This window comes from Schistocerca nitens, chromosome 8 (genome assembly GCF_023898315.1).
Source record: "Schistocerca nitens isolate TAMUIC-IGC-003100 chromosome 8, iqSchNite1.1, whole genome shotgun sequence".
Classification (NCBI taxonomy): Eukaryota; Metazoa; Arthropoda; class Insecta; order Orthoptera; family Acrididae; genus Schistocerca; species Schistocerca nitens.
Window position 1 is genome coordinate 347,163,264 of NC_064621.1, and position 19,735 is coordinate 347,182,998.

Here is a 19,735-nt window from a genome sequence, read left to right on the forward strand (position 1 = left end):
TACTTTTCCTGAAAATAAATTCCGTGTCCAGTTACATTGTGTATCATTCGGGAAAGTACTATTCTAAACTTTTTTGTAGGACCTCTAAACGTGCAGCAATGTCTCGAACTAAATCTTCCATGGGAGCTAGTTCCAAAACTGATGTAAAAGTAGGGAATGCGAAAAGGGCATTGTTCAGTACTCGTGAACTAAAGAGTTTCAATTTTCTTTTGAAAGACGATATTCTGTTATCTGATAAGAAGGATGCTTTGCCTCGTCCTTGCACGTCTATAATCGAAACGCTAAGTCTGTCAAAGACATCAGCTAAATAGGCCTATCTTGATAACCACAGGTCATCGGCGAAAAATTCTTCATGTAATTGTTTTTGTCACTGAGATACATAACAACCTCGATTCTCAGCTCAGACATTCTGTTCAAAATCTTGCCGCGAGACACCCAACTTACTTCAGCATGAGGAAGCAAACTTTTAATTTTAACTCCCGTATCTTCACACAATAAACTGAATAACCGCGAGTTTAGAGCCCTTGCCGTCATGACGTTTATAATCCTTAGAGCGTCTGTCAAAACAATGAAAACTTTTTCGGCCATATCCTTGGAAGCTAATACTTCTCGGTGTATTATACAATGTGTGCTTCGACAATCAGGTGCTTTTACTTGTATGCGTTCCACCTGAAATGTCCTTTGAATACCACCAGTGATACTCGTACCACCGTCTGGGAATCCCTGTCGCATGGGGTCGTGTCAGCATTTGTCACGTACGCCATCGGAACGTAATCCCATCCGTTACACACCAGTGGTGTAGCTGACGAATGCTGACGCTCACATCATTTTTATTCATTTTATTAATGTTGACTCAGTGCTGTGTTCTCAGCATCTTTAACCACCTGAAAATAAGCTAGGATCGAAATTGCAGTCGTGAAAGTTGTAATAAATAGTATAGTAGACGGTGAAAATGAAATTTTAAAAAAGCAGCGAAAGAGTTCGTTGGCCGATGAAACATTACTGCTGTGCCACTATTAGTACTGATCAAACTGCGACGACACCTCCCATGTCTGTACTACTCTTAGAAGCCTGTGATTCCGACAAACCGTGGCGATGCGTAACGTAAGAAATGCTTGCGAAAGGAAGACGGGAACGTCTGTGTCCGCGCTTGTAATTGTTTCCCCCCTTCTCGCACATGGAAAGCACACTGCAGAAATTATTTTTCTATTACAGCTACTTGGCTCTTCTTACAAGAAGTGAGAGATGTCAAGTTCCTCAATCATTAATATATTTGTTATGAATACTGCCGCCCAGAAGATTCTTTCTGTTTTCTTAGGAAGACAGGTCTACAGATTTTGGAAATGACAGTATGTTCCGATTGGACTGTTAATGGATTTCTTAATCTCACACACTATTTCGGCAGCCGGCCGCTGTGGCCGAGCGGTTCTACGCGCTTCAGTCCGGAACAGCGCTGCTGCCTCGGGCATGGATGTGTATGATGTCCTTAGGTTAGTTAGGTTTCAGTAGCTCTAAGTGTAGGGGACTGATGACCTCAGATGTTAAGTCCCATAGTGCTTAGAGCCATTTGAACTATTTCGGCGTGTGCGCCGTTTTCAAGTGACAACAACGTCAAGGGCGTCAAAACCGTCTTCGTGCCCAACCAAATTCATATATTTAATTTAATCTCTACTCGTCGTCTGTATAAAAGGATGGCGTAACACTTCATATAGGCATTCCCACTGCAAGTAACGCGCCCTTTTTACCACCGTATGTGTCCCACGTCAAACTGGTGCACGTCTACCGGCAAACAGAACGCAACATTCACAACGAGTTCAATACAAATTGTTATATGAAGTAACATGTTTTCCTTTTATGCAGACGACGAGACCTACGTTTATTCGCAAACAGATGAAGTGAAATATATGAATGTAGCTGGACACGAACGTGGTAACTAAGATGTATTGACGCTCTTCGCATTGAGATATAATTTGAAAATGGCACAGACGCTGATATCTCCGACTGTGAAACAAATTAATAAATCCTGTAACAGTCTTGCTGGAATATGCTGTCGTTTCGGAAACTCACATAACTGGGCACATTCACGAACACTGGATCCATCTACAAAGCGGCTCAAATGGTTCAAATGGCTCTGAGCACTATGGGACTTAACTGCTTAGGTCATCAGTCTCCTAGAACTTAGAACTACTTAAACCTAACTAACCTAAGGACGTCACACACATCCATGCCCGAGGCAGGATTCGAACCTGCGACCGTAGCGGTCGCGCGGTTCCAGACTGTAGCGCCTAGAACCGCTCGGCCACTCTAGTCGGCATCTACAAAGCGGTTAGTGAGCATTAACAGACATCTAGAGTGAATATGACGTGTGGTGTTAACCTGAAATGGCAGTTTGCCGCCAACTATAAAAGCTGCAACGTCTAAAATACTATCATGAACAGTTATACTTATTGGGCTCTGATGTGTGGTGATCGTATGACTATTCCCTATTAATAAAAGGAGCGATCTGAATTTCCGTTTGAAACCAGTACAGTCCAGAATCCCTATGCCAATCAGGCAAAATCGCCATGAAGATCGAGACAATCACCTCACTGTCGCACATCTTCGTCCGACAGGAATCGTCGACCCTTCAGGGCAATTTTAAGAGCCGGAAGGTGTGATAATCGCATGGGGACGGATCAGGACTAAAGAGCTGGTTGGCGTAAATTCTGCGTTACGACATTTGCGATATGGGGGCGTGCGTTATCACGAAGCAGCCCCCATTGGTGCACCATTGCCACCATTCAAAAAGGGTGATTTTCGACAGTCTTACTTCCCCCTAAACATTTTTTACTCTCCCGTGGATGTCTACCGGTGTTTCTCGATCGGTAGAACGTTGATCCTGTTTGGACGCATTTGGTAATAACGTCGGCATAGTTAACGTTTGCGTATTTACTGCGCCCACTTCGGAAGGCACAAATGCCACACTAATCCCTTGACTACATGTCGTTGCTTATACATCCGCATCGGAGTCGCGCTACGTTGCATATACGCTGCAGCAACACCCCCAAACGGAAAATTTTCGATCGTCCCTTAAATGTTCCGAAAAGGATTCTTCGCAGGGTACAAAATAAAAGCTGGCGCAGCTAGAGATTTAGCCAGTGGGGACTGTTCCCACTGACACCGAAATTAACCACAAGTAATAAGCAGATTTCGCAAGTAACTAATTTTTTCATACGTTATTCACGGCAGTAGGTGGTCCAGTATACACCCCCTTGTCCGTGCTAAGGACTGCCAATTCTACCTGCACGCGACATTCGATCGTAAATAATATGTGAAACACAACCAAAATTGTAAATAAACAAAATGGTGCCAACATAAATATCACTAGTTAAGCGGCTGTTTGCGCAACACAAATACGGGTAGCGGCGGCACTACTTCGGACAGCAGGGTGAAGCGAACAGGAGCTGCCAGCCACTGTGCCAAAGACTACCTCACGGTCGACACAGCGCCCGCCACCGCCCACGGCTGTTGGCGTTCTCCGCGTCGCAGCTCCTGCCTGAGCCCCTACGCTGCAGAGCGCCCTCACCTGTGCCGACAGCGACGCTCGGCCAGTCGTGACGCCACTGACGGCGCCGGCGCCGGGGCGTCTGCCCGCGCGGACCGATCCACCCCCGCACCCCTTCGCAGCGCTGAGCGAACTAGGGCGGCCGCCGTGACGTCATTGGCTTCCCCGTGACGTCACGAATCGAAGACCGGCCGCGCGCGGGCTTTTAGGCGTCGCTCCGTCAGCGTACGGCGCAGCGCTTCCAAAAGGGCTTATCGCGTTACAGCTGACGCGCCATTCAAGGTTTCTGTAGGGCGGATGGCGATGTCATCTGCCCTGACGCTGATGGAATTTGCCGGAAAGTTCATAGCGGAGTGTAGGACAGAGCGAGGAAGTGTGTGGAGGTCTAGAGATGACTACGGGAGAGTAAGCAGCACAAACATAACGGCCACCACGTTGATGCCGTGTACCTTCACTTCTGGAAGCATCTGACAGAATTTCACACCGTCAATTAGTGAAAAAAGAAATACATTGCATCAGAACGGATTTGTCACTGGATTCAGGACTCCCTTGTAGATAGAGCTCTATACATCATTCTTAACGAAGAAACGGGCCAGTCTGAATACGATTCACATCCACCCTGGAAATCGAGAATCTCGACGATTTTTGCCTGTTATGAATATCGATACTGGCAGTATACTGGCAACCGCAACTCCAATACCGTATCAGCATCTCTACATTAATTCTTTCGGCTAGCCCAAACATACAAAAAGAAGCAAGCAGGGGACTTCAGTTTAATTTGTAAAGAGCGAAGACTTAATAAAACTTGTATCCTCTTCTTAGTAACACATGACTACAACTTACATTTTATATTTGCAGGCAAAATGTTCGTCTAATCCTGACGGATGATAAACGCAATGTTTCTTCAAATGGCTATAGACAGATTTTGTGATGTAATTGTAATTTAACGACTTTCAGATTTTTTTAAATTTACTTGTAATGGGAAACGTTGTTTCTTGGCAGGTTTTATGATTCCAAGTCAACGGAAAATATTTTACAGCTTTTGACAAGTGAGTTAATATGTGACACAAATGGCCGAATCTTTTCATCGCACTGACGTAGGAGATGAAACTTTTTACACCGCCACGGAATCATAGACTTAAGAATGTGACAATTTTTTTTCCTTTACTTGTAATGTAAAAATTTGGTCCTTTCCAAATTCCACGATTCCAGATCAGTAGCAAGTACCTTACAAGTTTCTATGAGTGAGTTTTCGAGTATCAAAATATGCGACGTAAATGGCCGTATCATTTGACTGAATTGACTTAGAAGCTCAACCTTTTTTTTTTTTTTTTCAATCGCCAAGGTACCATTGACCTTAAGATGTGATATAAATATGAACTCAATACCTCTGCCCGTTCTTGAGAAAAAGAGATCTTAGCAGTCAGACAAACAAAGCGATCCTGTAAGGGTTCTGTTTCTACAGATTAAAGCACAGAACCTGAAAATAACAACTTGTAAGCGAACAGTTCTCTTACATATTGGTATATAGTATCGTTGACGCCATAATGTGCAGTGAGCAAAAAGCAGTTGTATGTTAACCATGGTAGCAGTAACAGTAGTTGTGAGCCAACGATGGCCTAACAAGGCGGTTCTCGTTTATGGCACACACTATCGCGAACTAGAGCATAGTGAACACGTTAAGTGGTATTAAGAGAATTTATACGAATAAACAGTGTTTAACCTTTATGGAGTTGCCGATTTCGGTAGATAGAGAACCTGATCCATTATAATTAATATTCTTGCTCAACAAGGCCAAGCTCAAGACTCGGCAGAAACAGTATCAAATCATTTGAGACATAATCCTCTCCATAGAGTGTGCGAAGAATTATCGGTGCTGATGGGAAGTAGTAGCTCATAACCTTTTAACGTAATTTCAGGAGAATCCCAAGGGAGCGTGATAGGGCCGGTACTGTTGAATGTATCGTAATGATTTAGCCGATAATGTTGGATGTTTCGTGTGGTTATTCGTGGACAACGCTGTTGTCTATAGGAAGATTGCACCGCTAGAAGACTGTAGCGAAATATGAATAACTGCTAGAGTATCGACGTTTGCTGCAGGGAGTGGCAGTGGAACTCGAACACGAGTAAATGTAGCGTATTGCGCATGAATAGGTGATTAGATCTTCTTCTGTTCCATTACACTATTGGCGACAAAACATTGGAAACGGTAACTACCGTAAAACACCAGTGAGTAACTTTCTGAAGGCCCGCCCGGTTAGCCGAGCTGTCTAACGCACGGCTTTCCATAGCGGGAAGGAGCGCCTGGTCCCCGGCACGAATCCGCCCAGCGGACTTGGGCCGAGGTCCGGTGAACAGGCCAGTCTGTGGATAGTTTTTAGGCGGTTTTCCATCTGCTTCTGCGAATGCGGGCTGGTTCCCCTTATTCCGTCTCAGCTACACTATGTTGGCGATTGCTGCGCAAACAAGTTCTCCACGTACGCGTACACCACCATTACTCTACTACGCAAACATAGAGGTTACACTCGTCTGGTGCGAGACGTTCCCTGGAGGGGGGGGGGGGGGTGTCCACCGGGGGCCGTACCGTACCGCACAATAACCCTGGGTTCGGTGGTGTGAGGCGGCGAAGGGGTGAAGTGGATTGCGGTAGTAGTCGTGGTGTTGTCGACCACTGAGGCTGCGGCGGGGACGGAGTCTCTCCGTCGTTTCTGTCTCCGGTTAACATACAACATACGACCTTCCGAAGTGACAAAGATAAATGACCAAATGAATTAAATTGTAGGAAATGCAGATCCAAACCTGAGATACATTGGGAGAATTTTATGGAAATGTAATTTATCCGCCAAAGAAATGGTTTACTAAACACTTATTCTGCCGATCCTCGAGTAATAGTCATCAATGTGGGATACTTACCGGGCTTGACAGAGAGAGAGAGAGAGAGACAGAGAGAGAGAGAGAGAGAGAGAGAGAGAGAGAGAGAGAGAGAGAGAGAACGACATTTGATCGTTTAATCGGCGTGACACCATTATGGATATGCTCAACAAACGCCGGTGACAGACACTACAAGGGAGATGGAGATGTTGTGTGTACCAAGGAATAGGTTTACTGTTGAAATTCCGAGAGCGTGGTTTTGAAGTTACTTGCTCTCACATTGTGAGAAAAATCAGAAAAATTAGTACCCACACTGATGCTCACCGATACTCATTCTCTCCACACAACCATTCGCGAATGGCACAAGAAAGAGGGGCAAGATATTGGTAACAGAGTACCCTCCGCCACGCACCGTAAGGTGGCTTACTGAATCTAGATGCACAACCAGTAATATCGTGGATAGCTAGACAATGTACTGACAGTTCGACACTTACATGTGGTCCGAATTTTCGCGGCTGTGTTGTTCACAATGAGATGGATTACGAAACAAAAATATTCTCTGTTAAAAATGTCCCTCTTCTATGAGAAAACAGCTCTTAGAATGTGCTGTGGGGGAACACCTCAAAATGTAGAGCTCCTGGTAACTTGTTGTCAGAGCTGAATGACGCAATTCGGTCTTTTATTACCAGCGGTTTCCAGTTTAAAGCATGTCAGCTTCAATAAATGTTTTGTTTGGCATTTTCTTGTACAAACTGATTTATCGGTATACATAAACCGAGATGGGGACTGAATTTTACAATACTTTCCACAATCGTCCACCATAACTCGTAAAGATATGGGTGGCAGCACACGAAGTACGATGCAGCGAAAAACAATAAACGCTTCAACTAATTTTAATGACACAGTTGGGAGTGCAACATTTCATATCAAATGACTGTCTAGTCGTCTTTGTTAGGTTTTCAGTACAGTTCTTTGATCACTTGCGCTGATCGGCATTGCGGTGTGCATATAATGACCACAGCCTTTTTCTTCACCATACTCATTTAATTTGATTTTGTGTTCGTGTTAACTTCGTCAAGGGGTCTTTAAACCATAATTTTGCTTTATTTTTTCCCTTGAACCAAATACTGATCATTTATAATAATTTCTGCAGCTTGCAATTTTCCACCGGGGCAGTCACTTCGTATCAGTTTCTGAGACGTCCCGACATCAAATACGAAGTCATTTATATACAGCTCAAATAGTAATTTATCTATGGGCTGTATTGAGACTCCAGGAAGCTTAATCCCACAGGAGCCAAGTTCAACCTCTCTTCACAAAGCTCGAGGCCGAATCCTACATCTACGTGCACATATGTAGCGTGAATAGTAATTTATCTATGGACTGTATTGAGATTTCCGAGAAGCTTCTTACTTATCTGACATCGCTAACCTGTGCAGTATAACTTACTGGCTTCAGTCTCCTAATAGATGGCCAAACATTTTGTAATTAATTTCTTTTGTTCATTGACTGATAATGCGAAACAGTAGTAAATAATTTTTTAAAGTCAAAATAATCCGACTGTCTGTCGCCGTCGAGGGCTGTATCCTGCTGAATGACACTAAGACCCCTCTCTCTTCTCGGACTAAACCTAAATGACGAAAGTGACTTTCTCATGATATGTCACTGTCAAGTAACATAGCTTGATGAAACTTGAACCATACATACAACGAACTGCTACAGAATGCTGCACAAGACACTGAAAGAAATACGCAATGATACGAACAGAAACTACAGTTTTATTCAAATACAATGAGTACACTGAAGTCATCGCGATTTATGATGGTCCCCTGGAAAATGCAAAAGGCGGGACACGGCTCTTAATAGGGCGTGTGATCACCACGGACGGCAAAGCATGCCCATTCCCGTTCTCCCATGCTGCCCACAAAGTTGGTAAGGGGTTTTTATGCCTCCATCAGCGCGGTTATATTATTAATAAAATCAAGGTGCCTAACAATGAGCTGAATAAGGGTTGCAGTTATATTTCACATTTGGGATACATTGAAAAAGTATTGATATAATCAGTTAACATTATATTGTATAAGAAGCGAATGCTGGGTGGTTGTTGGTGCATATGTACGTGATACAGTACGTCTCTTAAACGCACCCCTCAGGTACAAATAGTTCAAATGGCTCTGAGCACTATGGGACTTAACATCTGAGGTCATAAGTTCCCTAGACTTAGAACTACTTAAACCTAACTAACCTAAGGACATCATCACACACATCCATACCCAAGGCAGGATTCGAACCTCCGACCGTAGCAGCAGCGTGGTTCCGGACTGGAGCGCCTGGAACCGCTCGACCACAGCGGCCGGCGAAGGGGCAGACCCTAATAACCTCTAGTTCCAAGAGCTCTCCCACCTGTACAATTCGTGTGTGGGGAAGGAGTACAGTATCACAATAACGTTGACCAATGAGAGTACGGTGTTTAAAGATTTGGAGGTCAGTACGCCTATGCAACATTACACCTCCCCACTCCACAATACCCGGACCAAAAAAACATCGTGTTCGATAATATTCCCGGGTGCATTGTGTGTTCCTACCTCTCGCCATATGACGGTACGTAATGCACCCAGGAACACTGTGGAGTCCTACGGATTCCCACCAACGCACATAAAAAGTGCGGTGACTACGGCTTCAATCGCGTGGTGCCCACTGTCACCGAATACCCTGCCAAGACAATGCGTCGCTGAACAGATCCAATGGACATTCGGAATCCACTCCCGCTTCTAAAAAATAGAAGTTTCAGTGCAGTCGCTTTGATGTCACCTACACCTCCACCAACATGGTCTTCTTGCGTTTTTCCCTCGCCTCGCTAGAGGTGCTGAGAATTTGTAGAGTTACTAAGCTAGGTCTGTTGTTTCAGCCCACCGCGTTCTTTCTGAAAGCGGCTGGTGGCTATCTGCAAAAGCTCTTCCAGAAAACATACGAACGCGGCTCTCTCCGGCGGTTAGAAAGCTGAGCACGCCAGTGGTTCGACTTTTGGCCTGTCCCTTGTTATAAAAAACGCATTAAGTCCTGCGTGACGCCTCACCATCTCGGCGCCAGACTCCTGTTACACAGAGTCGCTCGGAGGCCGGACCCAGCTCTCCACAAAGAACCATCTTCTTTGTTGCTGCGTTCCTCTGCCTGTCCAGGTCCCCTCGCAAATCCACCATGCTCTGCTTTTCCCACACAGCAGATACTTATGAAAGTAAGCTAACCATCACCAAATTAGAGAGAAAAAGGAATCATGCTTTCTCAAGTAGTACGTCCAGTCCCTGTAGTTTTAAATCGTGACACTGTGAACTGCTTTGCTATAAACCTTTAAAATTCTAATTAAAATACACCTGAAAAAAGAAAGGGAATGTGACCAGGCTTGCTGAATTTCAAATGAGTTAATATCGTACAGTGATATTTGATAGCAATGTCGCATTACTTTTGGTACCTGAGGTGGATGTTGTTTTTCGATTTCCATAAACATGTGCTTTCTCTCCAATGAACTAGAATTTTAATCTCCCGTAATGTGATCTAAGTTCGCAGTGGTTGTCTTTAGCAGATATCTGCTCACTCATTGTCGAAGTGATTAGTGAATGACTTCGGGTTCTAGCTGAGAGGCAGGTATTGTTTTGGAATGGAAAAAAAAACATACGCGCGTTGGTGCAATTATGGTTCAGCCACAGGTCTTAGTACTTTGCTATGCAAAACTTAAGGACAAAAATTATTTTTAAATGATGAGTCACTGCCAAGAAACATAGCCTGATGAAACTTGGACCATGTATAAAAAGAACTGTCACAGTACAGCACAAAATGACAACTGAAAGAAATACGGAATGAGACAAACAGAAATGACACTTTTATTCAAAGACAACAATTTCACTGAAATCACCGCAATTTATAATGGCCCCCTGGACTTCACGATAGGCGGGACATGCTTCTTAATAGGTGGTGCGATCACCCAGAATGGTTTACCTAATGAGGCTGCATTGTGCCATCAAGAGCAAAGCGTGAACGCGCCAACAGTCGAAGTAACACAGTGTTTCAGTCAAGTGCTGATCTCGTGTATGCATAGAGGTGGAACTTTGCTGTCATTTCCCCGATTACGTGACATTTCTCGACCGTCGAGTAGGCAATAGTACGGAGCCAGCCCTTCCACCTGTAATTTTTGAGAGGTAGGAAGTTGCGCAAGAGGGAGGAATTTTTCGGGGATCCCGGCCAGAGTTTCGAGGGACGCGGTAGTTGATCGAGGACGACTGGAGCTGACGGCGGTCTGGTGCTGTTTGCGCACTCCGGTGACTTGGAGCAGATGTATGTTTCTCCAATTTGCGGTAGCGCTGTACTTAATCTGAGCAGTTCGCTACTCATATGTTTTAGATCTGCAACCTAAATTGCTAACTTAGTTCCAATTTGAGTTTGTGTTCTTTAATCTTGCATCATATAGGTGCTCAGATAATGACATCTTGGCGCTGCAGCCTTCAGGCAGTCGTCCTTCCATAGGGTTCCTCGACAGTGATACTCTCACTTTTTGTTAACACAGTTCGAGGTTCAATTAATTTGGTGTCCCTGCTAACTTTTGATTAACCTTTGCTTCATTTAAGAGTAAATGATTTTCCGTTAAAAGCAAAAAAAATATCTTTGATTTACCTTTGTTCAACTTTAGACTAAATAACATTGTGTTAAAAGCAGACCTCACTTCCATTACATGATCCTTAACTTGTCCTAAGGCTTTACTGGTTAGTTAGTATAAAGATAACCTAGTATACTATCAGGTTATGCTTTGTTGTGTCGGATCTGTCCTTTGCGTACAGTGGCCGGAGTAGGCGTTAGGATATTGTTATATAACAACATTAATCCTTCAGCCATACACCATCAGTACGGCATTTCGTAATGATGTGGAACGTATCCATTTAACGTAAATTTTCTTTACAAGATATAATCCTTCTTTTTACAATTACTGTTTCATATCTAAAAATTCATCTACTGAGCAGAAGGAGCTGTCATCCAGAAAAAATTTTAAATGCTGATTGGCTATCTGTCAGACTTTTAATGCTATATATTAAATGATCAAAGATTTTTGTGGCAGCACGACTCACCCCTTTCTGTGCCAAAGTCTGAGTGAACCATGTATTGCGAAGGTACTGTGAATATCCCGAGTTTCCTAAATGTCTGTGAGGTGATCTTGGGTGGTTTCCAGCTATTACTCCGATTACAAGCTTTTGTGGAACGAATACTTTTTCTCTTAATGATGAATTACCCCAAAATATGCCATATGGAAGCTGTGAGTGAAAATAAGCGTAGTAGGCTCATTTACCGATACGTTTATCAAAATAATTTGCAATAATCCTAATAACATAAGTAACTGAACCTAAACGTTTCAGCAGATCGTGAATGTGTTTCTTTCAATTCAGTTTCTCATCAATGCACACACCCAGAAATTTGGAATGTTCTGCCTTAGCAACACACTCCTGTTTAGAGTCTATATTTATCAGTGGTGCCATGCCATTTTTTATATGGAACTGTATATACTGTGTTTTCTCAAGATTTAGTAAGAGTCCATTGGCAGAAAACCACTTAATAATTTTCTGAAAAACACCATTTACAATTTCCTGATCTAGTTCTTTTTGTTGGGTGAGATTACTATACCTGTATCATCAGCAAAACAACTAGCTTTGCATCTTTATGAACACAGATTGACAAGACTGAACCTTGTGGGACACCATTCTTGATAACCTTCCAGTTAAAGATGAATTAAACCATTTGTGCACTGTCCCACTAACAACAGATTACTTCAGCTTATCATTCACACAGTAAAAAGCCTTTCATAAATCAAAAAATCCCAATGAGTGATCTTCGGTTATTCACATCATTTAACATTTGATCAATGAAAGCAATTTAGCACTTTATGTTGAAAAGCCTTTCTGGAAATCAAACTGATATTTTGTTAGTACTTCAATTTTACAAATACGTGAAGCTACCCTTGAATATATTACTTTTTCAGGAATTTTGGATAAAGCTGTCAGAAGTGAGATTGGGCAGTAGTTATTAGCATCAGACCTATCCCCCGGAATAATGCCCCATTTCAGTGAGTTACTACATATATGGCTGAGAATCTTACTTATCTGTTGGAAATACCGTCAATTCCATGCGAGTTTTTACATTTGAATCAATTTATTATTTTCCTAATTTCAATAGGAGAAGTGGGCTGAATCTCAATTTTATCAAATTGCATAAGTATTGCCTGTTCCATACACAACCTCGCATTTTCTAACGAGTAGCTGAATCCTATTATCTTTAAACCACTTAAAAAAAGATTATTAAAAGTATTTATTATTTATGACGATTTGTTAACAAACGTTTCATCGAGTTTGATAGATATACAGTCTTCCATGCTGCCAGTTGTCATTTTAACAATATTCCAAATTGTTTTGATCTTATTATCAGAGGTGCTAGTCTCAGACACAATGCACATATTTCTGGTCTTTCTTATAACTTTTCTTAATACAGTGCAGTAATTTTTATAATGTTTGACTATTTTTGTATCATTACCCCATCTAGCTATGAGATACATTTCCCTTTTCTGTTTACGAGATATTTTTATTCATTTAGTAAGCCATGGATTTTTAGATGGTTTCTTACAATTATGTTTCACTGTTTTCTTAGAGAAATTGTTTTCAGATACACTCACAAAAATATCATGAAATAAGTTAAAATTTTAAATTAGCACCAGGTTCCCTGTACACCTCATCCCAGTCTAACTTTTGCAAGCTTTTCCTAAAATTTGCAGTCTTTAAATCGTTAATTGAATGGACTATTATGGAAAACTGTTTTACATTACTGTATGGCGCTACGCCATATACTGTAACTAAGTGTGCACCATAATAAAAAAGACTATTATTAACAGGAAAAAGTTTTTATTTGATTAAATTTATCCTGGTCCACAAAATCATTATCAGTTGCTACTTTCCTGTACTACCTTAGTAGAAAAAACAGTAACTGATGTCAATTTGAAAGAACCAAGTAATGTCTCAATTTCATGCTTTCTATCAGACTCTTTCAGAAAATCTACGTTGAAATTCTCACAAACACTAATTTGCATCCCTCTGTCTGACAGATACCACAACAAAGAACGGATGTTTTTCAGAAATAGCTAAAAAATTCCAATGGGAACCTATATACAGCTACAATTATAAAAGTATCATTATTTAGTTTAAGCTCACATGCACATGCTTCTATATGTTGGTCTGCTCAAATTTTTTAGTTTCTAAATTTTTCACACTGCAATAAATTTTAACATATATGACAACTCCTGTGCTCTCCATAGTGTCTCTACTTACATGTGGTGAAAGCTTATATCCACCTACATTTACCTTTTCCATATCTGTGATTATGTGATGTTCAGATAGGCAAAGTACATCTGTTCCACCTTCAGTTTCTAAATCTTCTAAACAAACAAGATCATTTACTATCTTTCAATCCCTTGATATTCTGATGCAATATACTAACATTATTTTTCACTGTACTTTTATCAGAATCCTATGATATTTTAACATCTCTAGTTCATGTCTGTCTGAGCGTCTAATTAACTGAATTTCATTCAATATTGAGAGGTACTCCCATGAGTTTCAATGCCCTCCCCCTTGAAGATTTTGCTATCGCCATTGAGATGCAGGTCATACCTTGTGAAGTACCTCTTAACAATACCATCAACACAAACAAAACTTGTGCCTGACAAAGTACCCACCCGAAGCATCTGATCAAAGTCCATATTGACCCTCCTGACAGAGCTGTTCAACTGGGGGCTACTATTTTTACCACGTCACACTCAATACTGTAGCGCTGATCCTTATCAATACTGTTACCGGCCCCATCCTTGTCACAACATAACCCTGCTTAGTAAAACCCTTGCACAAAGATCCTGCATCCTCTGTCACTAGACTATGACATGTACTGGACTTGAAAACAACTTGCGACCTGGTACTGACGCCCAATTTTTCCCGCAAAATTGGTCCACACCTCTTCCGTGGTTACTATCTAACAACAGAACTTTCCTCCTACTTCACGCTTTTTTTCAACAGTTGGTTTCCTGGTGAAAGTATGTTGAGTATTAACTAGACTTACACCTGCCTGTGCCCCTTTCTTAGTTAACTGTGGTAGCATGGCAAATCTATTGTTTGGGCCAGTTATGAAACTTTCAGATACTGTTCTCTTTCTGTAACTCTTGTTCCTTTTCTATCACTTCCCACTTCACTCTTCTTCCCCCTTAACCTCATCAGTTCCTCCTTAGCACTATCGAGTTCAGCCTTAAGGCTTCCCTTCCTGTTCATCTGTTTTCCTGTCCCTTCAACATACTTTGCAATACCATGGAAGAGACCCATTTACTTCCCCAGTTCACATGCCACTACATTCCCCCCAATGTAACCATCTGTGGCAACACTAACATAGAACCCCAGAACTAACTTTCCTGTGGCCGCTGAAATACTTCTCGCTCACAAAACTAAACTCCGCCCGAACGGGTCACGTAGGTCCAACGGCACCGACCGGCCGCCGTGTCATCCTTAGACTACAGGCGTTACTGGATGCGGATACGGAGGGCATGTGGTCAGCACACCGCTCTCCCAGGCGTATGTCAGTTTACGAGACCGGAGTCGCTACTTCTCAGTCACGTAGCTCCTCAGTTTGCACCTCGCTCGTCAACAGCGCTTGGCAGACTGGATGGTCTCCCATCCAAGTGCTAGCCCAGTCCGACAGTGCTTACTTCGGTGATCGGACGGGAACCGGTGTTGCCATTACGGCAAGGCCTTTGGCACTTCTCGCTCATGGTTGTTGACAAGCTTTTTATAAAATTTATCTACGCAATAAAAGCAGTGCTCTATTCACTACAGAACACAAGAATCACTAAAGTTATGAAGAGCACTAATATACATGGATACTATATTAACATAGTGATGTAATGCACTTTAAGTAACGGAGCTTGTATACCCGAAAAATTGAGTCCAAGATCGCGTATGTGCGATATGGATAACGCGTTTTGAAGAGAATTAAAAGATAGAACTTAAAACTTTTAATTCCCCCGAGCAGATACAGCACTACTAAGTACTATATATGTGTAACGAAAACAAGTTCTTCACTTACTATTTATGCAAACTTCTTAAATTTGTATGAAAACCTACCTGTAAAATGCGCGGAAACCAGCTCTTATAGTTTTTTCCGATAAATACGTTGAAACAAGTAATACCTTCAATGGATAATGTGAAAGAGGCTATAATTAAGTTCCTTGTGGTGTAACATTAACTTAATTGACAGTTATTACAGAATTAACTATTTATGTTCACGAGCTCCATATCCAAGCGAGTGCGGTCTGCGCCAGGGTTGTTACACATGCTGAAGCTTGAGCACATTACGTTTTACCAACACTTATAGAATCAAATTTAAAACGACCATCTTTAGTACTTTCTAGGTACTGGTGATGGGCCAGCACTGAAATCTGCAGCAATTTGCGGAAGGGTTCCACTTCTATCTCGTAGAACAATCCTCTTCAGTCGTCATTGATTCCGTTCTCGCAGGATCTTTTTCCGGTCGCAAGGATGTCGGAGATCTGATGTTTTACCTGATTCCTGACATTCACGATACAGTCGTGAAATGGTCGTGCGGAAAAATCTCCACTTCATCGCTACCTCGAAGATGCTGTGGCCCATCTCTCGTGCGCCAACTATAACACCACGTTCAAACTCATTTAAATCTTTAAAACCTGCCATTGTAGTAGCAGTAACCGATCTAACAACTGCGCCAGACACTTGTTGTCTTATAAAGGCGTTGCCGACTGCAGTGCCGTATTTACCTACATGTCTGTTTACGTACCTCTGTATTTGAATATGCACGCCTATACCCATTTCTTTGGCGCTTCAGTGTTTGTTTTTTTTGTTTTGGTTTTAGGACGCAAAACTGCTACGGTCATTACCGCCCGGTCTGTGACTTAGAAAAAGGTAAAAAACGAAAATGGAAACCAGCAGCAATGGGAACGAAACTCAAAAAATTGGAGAAACTAAAAGCAGAAGGAAAGCTTAAAAAAACCACTACAGAAAGGGGTTGGTTGTCCCCAAAAAGAGCTTCAAATGACTGACGTCATCTCAATGGCACTAATAAACTCGAGAACGCGATCGACTGAGCGCGTGTCATCTGCTAAAATGGACGATATTTCAGGCGACAGCTGTAGACGGGCGCGTAACGGAGTAAAATAGGGGCACTCAAGTAAAAGGTGTCTTACCGTCCACAGCTGAGAGCAGTGGGGACAGAGTGGGGGAGGATCGCCGTTTAAAAGATGTCGATGGCTAAAAAGACAGTGCCCTATCCGGAGTCTAGTTAAAATTACCTCCTCCCGACGACGTGTTCGGGAGGAAGAGGTCCAAGCACAGGGGAGAGCTTTCACGTCCCTCAATTTATTATGGGGAAGTGTCGACCAATGTGCATGCCATAAAAGAACAATACGACGACATAAAACACTCCGTAGATCGGCGAAGGGAATCGTGCGAATAGCTGGCCGAAGAAGAGAGACTGGAGCCTTCGACGCTATATCGGCCGCATCATTTCCACAGATACCAACGTGTCCTGGGATCCAGAGGAACGCCACCTAAACGCCCCCAAAGTGGAGCAAGCGTAGGCAGTCCTGAATCCGGTGGACCAGTGGGTGGACAGGGTAGAGAACTTGGAGACTGAGGAGAGAGCTGAGAGGATCTTAACAGATAACATACTGTATCCGCTGATGCTGACGGATGTATTGGACAGCCTGGAGAACAGCGTAAAGCTCCGCAGTATAAACCGAACACTGGTCGGGAAGCCGAAATCGATTTGGTGTGTCGCCAACAATATAGGCACTCCCTACAACAAACGATGTTTTTGAGCCATCAGTGTAAATAAATGTGGCATCCGTCATTTGTGCGCATAGAGCAGAAAATGCCCGACGATAAACAAGTGAAGGGGTACCATCCTTGGGAAACTGACAAAGATCACGGAGCAGACAGGTCCGGGGACGGAGCCAATGCGGTGCTGTACCCCAAGTTGTCAAGAAAGTTTTAGGAAAGCGGAAGGAAAGAGAATGGAGCAGTTGACGGAAGAGGACTCCCAGCGGTAGTAGGGAAGAAGGGCGGCCTGCATACTTAAATCCAAGGAGGCGTCGAAAAAAATGTCAAGGACCGGATTAGCAGGCATGGAAGACAAATGGATAGCATAACGACTTAGAAGGACAGCTCGCCGATTGGACAGTTGAGGTTCAGCAGTCTCAGCATAAAGGCTCTCCACAGGGCTGGTGTAAAAAGCTCCAGACACTAAACGTAATCCACGGTGGTGGATAGAGCCAAGACGCCGAAGAATAGACGGCCGAGCAGAGGAGTCAACTATGCTTCCACAGTCCAATTTCGAGCGCACTAAGGCGCGATAGAGGTGGAGAAGGACCTCTCGGTCCGCTCCCCAGGAGGTACCATTCAGGACACGGAGGGTGTTGAGGGATCGCAGACAGCGAGCCGAAAGATAGGAAACGTGGGAGGACCAGCACAGTTTTCTGTCAAACATAAGACCCAAGAATTTAGCGACGCCCGAAAACGGAAGGTTGACGGGTCCTAGATATACGGAAGGTGGAAGGAACTCCGTACGACGCCAAAAATTAACGCAAATGGTCTTACTGGGAGAAAAGCGGAAGCCTGTTTCGATGCTCCAAGAGTGGAGGCGATAGAGACAGCCTTGAAAACGTCGTTCAAGAAGGCTGGTCCGTTGAGAGCTATAGTAGATAGCAAAATCGTCCACAAAGAGGGAGCCCGAGACATCAGGAAAGAGACAATCCATAATTGGATTTATGGCAATGGCAAACAGTACAACACTTAGCACGGAGCCCTGGGGTACCCCGTTTTCTTGGGAGAAAGTACGGGAGAGAGTAGTGTTCACCCGCACTTTAAATGTGCGCTCTGCCATAAATTCGCGAAGAAAAAGGGGCAACCGACCGCGAAAGCCCCAAGAGAAAAGTGTGCGGAGGATGCCTGTCCTCCAACAGGTATCGCATGCTCTCTCCAGATCAAAAAATATTGCTACTGTTTGGCGTTTCCGGAGAAAATTGATCATGATGTAAGTAGAGAGAGCAACAAGATGATCAACTGCAGAACGATGCTTTCGGAAACCGCATTGGGCAGGTGTTAAAAGACTGCGGGACTCCAGCCACCAACCTAAACGGCAATTCACCATACGCTCCAAAACCTTACATACACTACTCGTGAGAGAAATGGGGCGATAGCTAGAGGGGAGATGTTTGTCCTTTTCATGTTTCGGAACAGGAACGACGATAGCTTCCCGCCATCGTCTGGGAAAAGTACTGTCGGTCCAAATTAGATTATAAAGTCGAAGCAGGTAACGCAGACTATGGTATGATACATGCAGCAACATTTGGATGTGGATACCATCCGGTCCTGGGGCGGAGGAGCGAGAAGAAGAGAGTGCATGTTGGAGTTCCTGCATGGAGAAAACAATATTATAGCTTTCGCGATTTTGAGAGGAGAATGCAAGAGGTTGCACTTCCGCTGCAAGTTTCTTCGGGAGAAACGCTGGCGGGTAATTTGAAGAGCTCGAAATCTCAGCAAAGTGTTGACCCAATGAGTTAGAAATTGCGACGGGGTCCACTAATTTATCATGCACGACAGTGAGCCCAGAGACTGGGGAGAAACTAGGCGCGCCTGATAACCGTCGAATCCGACTCCAAACTTCCGAAGAGGGAGTGAAGGTGTTAAATGAGCTAGTAAAGAAGTCCCAGCTTGTATTCTTACTATCGCGGATGACGCGACGGCACCGCGCACGGAACTGATTATAGCGGATACAGTTGGCCAATGTAGGATGGTGTCTGAAAACGCGAAGAGCACGTCGCCGCTCACGTATTGCGTCACGGCATGCCTCGTTCCACCAAGGAACTGGGGGGCGCCGGGGCAATTCGGAGGTGCGAGGTATTGAACGTTCCGCAGCTTTAAGAATAACGTCTGTAATATGAGTGACCTCATCGTCGACGCTAGGAAAGTGATGGTCATCGAATGTCGCTAGAGACGAAAAAAGTGTCCAATCGGCTTGGGCTAACTTCCAGCGTCTCGGGCGCATATATGGCAGTTGTGGCTGCAATCGAAGGACACATGGAAAGTGGTCACTCGAGTGTGTATCAGTAAGGGCGAACCATTCGAAGCGCCGAGCTAGCGGAACAGTACCGACCGAAAGGTCCAAATGAGAGAAATTTGTCGTGGAGGCAGACAAAAATATAGGGTCCTCAGTGTTGAG

At 43.5% G+C, this 19,735-nt stretch overlaps 1 protein-coding gene across 2 annotated transcripts in view; it reads right to left on the reverse strand.

Moving 5' to 3' along the window:
* Positions 1 to 19,735, reverse strand: part of LOC126198541 (solute carrier family 2, facilitated glucose transporter member 1-like) — a 556,822-nt gene that overhangs the window by 424,886 nt on the left and 112,201 nt on the right. Inside the window, exon 1 of one of the 2 annotated variants that reach the window (XM_049934944.1) lies at positions 3,566 to 3,594. The exons of the other annotated variant lie outside the window; for it this stretch is intronic. The gene's annotated coding sequence lies outside the window, so the exon portion shown is untranslated. Of the gene's footprint in view, positions 1 to 3,565; positions 3,595 to 19,735 lie in introns of those variants that run through there. 2 annotated transcript variants of the gene reach the window in all.